The sequence below is a fragment of the Tauraco erythrolophus genome, chromosome 5, assembly GCF_009769465.1.
Source record: "Tauraco erythrolophus isolate bTauEry1 chromosome 5, bTauEry1.pri, whole genome shotgun sequence".
Classification (NCBI taxonomy): Eukaryota; Metazoa; Chordata; class Aves; order Musophagiformes; family Musophagidae; genus Tauraco; species Tauraco erythrolophus.
Genome location: NC_141469.1, coordinates 51007629 through 51013770, shown reverse-complemented (window position 1 = coordinate 51013770; position 6142 = coordinate 51007629).

Below are 6142 nucleotides of genomic sequence, written 5' to 3'. Positions count from 1 at the left end.
ATTCCCTTCTGACTGAAATCCTAAGGACAGAATTCTGTCCTGTAAACTGTTCACAGTTTCATTAAATTTCTTTATACTACTTACATTGTGTAAGGATCTGCTTTTGTGAATCTGTCAAGTATCAAAACAACAGATAGTTCTTTTTACAACATAACAAAAACATGGAAATAACCAGCCATCAGAATTGTAAATGTTTTACAAAAGGAAACAGATTATTACAATTTATTTGAAGCAACAGATAGTTGTAGATTATCAGGAATTGCATGGAAAAGAAAATCAGCTAATAAGGTATTGCAAAATAAAGCTCATACCTTGCAAATTGTATTGCAAGGCTTTATACTTGGAACAGCATTTTTTTCTACAAATTGTAGTGGCGTATTCAGTGTAACAGTTTGTTGCATGGTACTAGAACTGTAACCCGGTTTCGTTAGCCCTCAGGCCAGAGCTGTAGCTTGGCCTCTGAGAGAAATAGAATCCTTATGCAAATGATGGAATTCCAACCCTAACACATCTCTCTCATTTTCAGTAGTCCAGAGATGATTTTTTTTAACAGTAAGCATTCTTCATTCAGTTTTCTAATGTCACTTTCACATTTGGAATTGTCTCATCTGTATTCCTGAAGTTCTTTCTTAAGTAACTGATTTTCCTCTGTGGTATTTGTTAGTGCTATTGATAAGCTTTTGCGTTCTCCGTTTGCACTGGTCAAGTTAGACTTCAGAAGATCAATATCTGCTTCTGCTTTTCTGAGGTCAACCATAAGTTTCTTTTGTGCGTAAGCTTTATTTGATGGGAGTTTCTCAAAGTCCTTCTGCAGCACCTGTCTAGTATGAGAACATTCCTGCAGCGTTTTTTCAAGGTTAAGTTTTTTGACTTCCAGAGTTTGCCTGAACTGAAGATGAGTTTCCAGTTCAGATTTTGCTGCGGCTTCTTTTTCTTTTATTTGTTGCATTTCACTCTGATTTCTTTCAAGCTCTTGCTCTAGGAAGCTATTTTGTTTTCTAACCTGGGATATTTCTGTCTGAAGTTCTTTTTTTGTTTCTTGTAACTTGAAGCGTTCCTTTTGCAAGAACTTCAGGCTTGCACTGAGCCTCTGTCATTCCCAGGTATCAGCAGTCATCTTCTCTTCTACTTTCTGGCTCCTAATTTGAAAATCACGTTGTGTCTCTATTGAATGTTGGTTTCCATTATGGAGTGGATTCCTCTCTTCCTCAAGGATGTTTTCCTGGTTTTGGAGTTCTTTACATTTTCTTAAGAAGCTCTTTGCTTCCTTAATACACTCCGTGTTATCTTCTTGTGATTTAACCAACTGGATTTGCACACTTTTCTTTTCTTCAGCTAAATCCTTAATATGCATTTTACATTTTGATATTTTTTCTTTCAAAAAGACTGTGTGGTAACAGTAGGAGGTTCCATTTTGTTCTTGAGAGCTAAATTTTCATACAGAAAATTGTGTCCTGCTTTTTGCAGACACTCAGAATTTTTCAGGGACTTTGGCAATATTTCTGTTTTGCCATCATGTTCAGAGGCTACTTTGATTTTGCTGAACGTCTGATTTCCTGGCCTCAGTAACGTTTGATTTAAAGTAGTCTGTTGTTGTTTTTCTTTTTTTAGTTGTTCTTTGTTATCAAGCATTAGTAGCTTATCTTTCACCATCTTGGAAAAAGAATTAACCTGGAATCTGTTACCTTCACTATAATTGGTTCTGAATTCTTTCTGTACATTTTTGCCTTGAGATTCTGCTTTTTCACTGTATACTGTTGTAGGAGAACCACCCCACACATCAGCCCATTCGGAGTCTTTGTAAAGTTCTTGATCAAAATGTAGGCCTTTTTCTTTAAGGGGAACTAAACCAATAGGTGATTCATCTAAAGATGGTCACCATTTCTGCACTTCCCTGTGAGTTATATAATTTTTCTCTGAATAAAAAGCCAGATTTTTCTGTATTATCTGCTAACAAATCCAAATCATTGCAGACTGACTTCTGAAATTCTTCTTTCAGCAACTTGATAGGATAGTTAATATTGTCTGGTTTATGAAATTGTTTCCCAATTTTGGGAAAAGGTATATGATGTTCAGATTCACTCCAGATGACCTTCTCATGGGCAGCGTTCAACCTTTCTGTCTCCAAATCAGTGCCAGATAGAAATGTCCACATTTATCTTCATTTGTTATTGCAAACATCCATTGTTTCCAAACAGATCTCCTGAATGTTCGACCTTTTCAGTTGTTGTAGTTTTAAGCAAAATCCTTTGTGGAATATTTATATCACTGATGATATTTACAGTATTGTACTTTGCTTCCACATACTCTTCTGAACAGGGTTCCTGATCATGAGGAACTTGTCTCTTAGAAGACAGCAATTCAGGATTCTCCATAAGCTACCCCACAAAATCAAAAACACACGTACAAAAAACTGTCATGCTGTAAAAACTGTGAAACATTGCAGTCCTGGAAGCATAAGGCAACTAAACTGTTACCCAAGGTGGTGTGGTTTAGTCCAGCCAGCGGCTGAGCTACCACGATGTTGCTTGCTCATTCCTCCCCCCGGTGGGATGGTAGGAGAAAATCGGGACAAAAGGGGCAAAACCAGTAAGTTGGGATAAGGGCAATTTAATAGAACAATACCAAGAAAATGGAAAGAAAAGAGTCATCGAGCATAAAAGTACAACTGTGAGAACAATCCGCACCGACCGCTACAATGGTTCACCATGCGGAGCCCGGAGCTCAGCCCGTTCCAACCCCGAAGTGAACCCCCTCCCCTGGCTGCTCCCCCAGTATATACCCTGAGCATGACGTCACATGGTATGGAATAGCCATCTACCAGGCTGGGTCAGCTGCTGCGGGTGTTTCTCTCAGCTTCCCATGAAAACGTTAACTCTTTCCCAGCCAAACCCAGGACACCTACAAGACTGAATCAGCCCAACTGCCAACCCGATTAGATGAAAGGACTCCACCAACCTCCTGCTTTCAACTTGCTTTCCCCTATCAGGATGCTGGGAGAACCTATCTTAGATAATTTCTGAATTTAAATCTTCATTGTGCAGTAGCAAATTTAGCTGAGCTATTTATTCTCAGTATCTGCTACCTCTGCATGAGTCTCTTCTTTATGTTATTGAGCTGCAAATACTGAAGAAGGAAGACTGAAGATATTTTGATGATATTGTATTTTTCCCAAAATAGGTGATAAAACATCCACACATTTAGTCTGACTTCAGGACAGCCTTTGAATTGAGACAAACATAATCAGACTTCAAAGAGCTGACATACGGGAGAAATTCTCCAGCAATCTCAAAATCCCTCACAAACATGTGCTGTTGTACCTTGGCCCAAACCCAAAGGTGGTGCTTTTTTTACATCCCATGCAGTCTCACTTCTATCAGTCCATCTGCAAAGAGTTTAAATTAGCTCAAAACCTAGCCTTCTTTTTCCTGGTATTAACACTTCAATCATGATCATACTGTTCTAAAACTATCTTGGAATAGACGCCTTAGTGTGGGGTTTTTTTATTTGTCACCTATTAGAATTCACCTTTACTGTTTCTACTTTGCTATATTTACAAGTGTGGCATTACCCGGGCTTGTGATTTAGAGGGGAAAAAAAAAAAAATCTTACTTAAGATTTTAAATACTCTTATTAAAATATCAAATGATCAATTTCATGTTCACCATCTGTTCTTTCATAGGGTCTTACAAGCAATTACAGAAGTTCCCTTTTATAAGTTATTTTTCGTTTGCTGGTTAATTCCATATAATCTTTATTGGTATGCATTCTCTGCACTGTTGTCAAGTGAATAAAAAGAAGCACAGGAGCTGTTAGTGTCTAACTCGACACCAAAAGGCATCTTCTATTCGACCTATAGATTTAGTTGGCTATAAATAAGCTGCACAGGCAACTAGTACAAAACAGTATATTCCTACAAAGAGACTATGGGCTGCAGAGTACAACTGAGTAGAGTAAGGTTTGTTTAACTAATTAAGAGTTACCATGCTGTGGACTGACTTCCTATTTTGCTGAAAATGGTTTGCTCTGCTCTGAAACATTATAAAAAAAACAACAACTCAAACCTAGATCTGCTTTCTCCCTGCCAAAATAAGTCATTGGCTGTCAATTCATTAGTTTTCTCTTTCACTTTGAGACTAACTAGTTCTCTAGGTACCTGCTGGGGCAGCAAGATGAGACAGTCCACCAAGCACTGAGAATTTGTCTTTTACGGCATTTTTACATCTTTGGGAACACTAATACTCATAGTGGCGTTAGAGGTGTGTGCAAGGCTGGAACTACCCTGCCTTTATGCTTCTCAAGGAAAACATACTTTCTTGATGTAATCTTAGTTTTCTCACAGTTGGTACGGAAACTTACTTCAACTCAAAATAAGAACACAAATGTCTTGGTAATTACATGTAGAGGACAAACATACAATACCTAATTTTTAAAAAACCTACCTCTTCTTAGGCCTTGGTAATTACAAGATTTCTCAAAACTCTTCATTTTTCAGCTCAAAACCATACTCGGGATATACAATTATCTTCTGTTGCCACACAAGTTGCAGGTGCTCGGTCTTTCCAGAACTGTGGTAGTTTTAGTCATGAGATCAGTGCAGAAATATGCAGTTTTACTGCAAGCCCAGATCCATAGCTGTGACCAACAATCAGGCTCTCAGAAGAGGAATCATACTGCTTTGCATTTTCTCTTGTGACTTAAATAACAATGCACACATGTGTAACACGCATGTGCCTTTGTGTCCCCTTAGTTCATTCAGAGCGGCTCTGTGACTGACACTTCACGTACGAGACCTCATTTTGCCCTCATTGGTTACTAATGGGCCTAATTCCAAGGAAAACACATCTGTCTAACTAGAGTTGCAGCTGATCCATGGCTCATGGGGACCAATGCTAAAGTCTGCCTGAAATCTGATCCTGTGCCAAAGAGCCTTGTGCCAAAGGCTTAAGCCACACAAGAAGTAGAGATGAAAGAGCATGGATACATAGAGCTGCGTTAAGATCCCTGGAAAGACATCACAAAATTTGCTCCTGTAACTTAATTTTAAAGACTAAATAGTTTCAGAACTAATAAAAATATTTTTGCTTATGTTATTACAGTAGTACTAATGAAATGTCATGTTCCAGGTCACAGGCTGATGAAAAGAGGAGGCAGAAAGGACTTTTTCCTCCTTCTGATTGTTCATATTCCAAAATCGTGGAGATGAATTTGGGGAAAGCACCACATACCTTTGAAGCATCAGCTGTTGACCGGAAAGAGGCAGTGGAGTTGGTGAATTACACATTAGTTCCATTATGACAAATCCTGTGTTTCTATGTAAAAGCACAAGGCCCCAGGCAGTCACTTGTGTGGCTTGTATTTCAGGCAGGCCCTACAAATGAGGTTCTGAGAGAAAGACTCTGTTGGTTCTCTCAAAACCAAAAATGCTGGTATTAAAAGAAACAATTACAAGAGGAAAAAACTATCTAATGTGCCAGAATAAAATCTCTTCGGGTCTCTAGTTTTTACACTTAAAACCTAATAAATGCCCACAGTAGGAGAGACCTGAACAGGTTTTTTTCACCGTGTTCACAAGAATAATCTATCAGTCTGGTAAGAAAGCCCATTAAAAGTGATACCAAACAAGCCACCTCAAGCAAATATTTCAAGCCTACAAATAGTCAGTGGCACACTTTCAAAATACTTTAAGTTCCAAACTACTAATTTGTATGATATTCATTTCTAACAATGAATTTAACAAGGACTATTACTGCCTTGCTAAAGCACACATCTGTGCTTTCATATGTAAATGTCAATAAAGTCGTGAGGATTGCTGGAGTATTGGTAATTTATGAATGTTCTGTGCAACTTTTGCATTGTAGTTAGAAAATTCAGTTCACCGCAAGGACATATTTGAAAGGATGCTGTGAGACTAAGATTATTGCTGTTTTCTAAAATTGTAAATAAGCACCAATTAATGAAATTGTTTTCAAGTAGCAGCTAATCTCAACATTCTGCAAGATTCATTATTTAGGTTATATTAAACATCTTATCAATATAAACTGCGTTGTTTTGTATCTGCAGAAAACATTCTAGATGCAATAAGTCTGTTTCCATCTGTAGAATTACAGCATGGATTCCTCAGTGCTCTGCAAATTTTGCC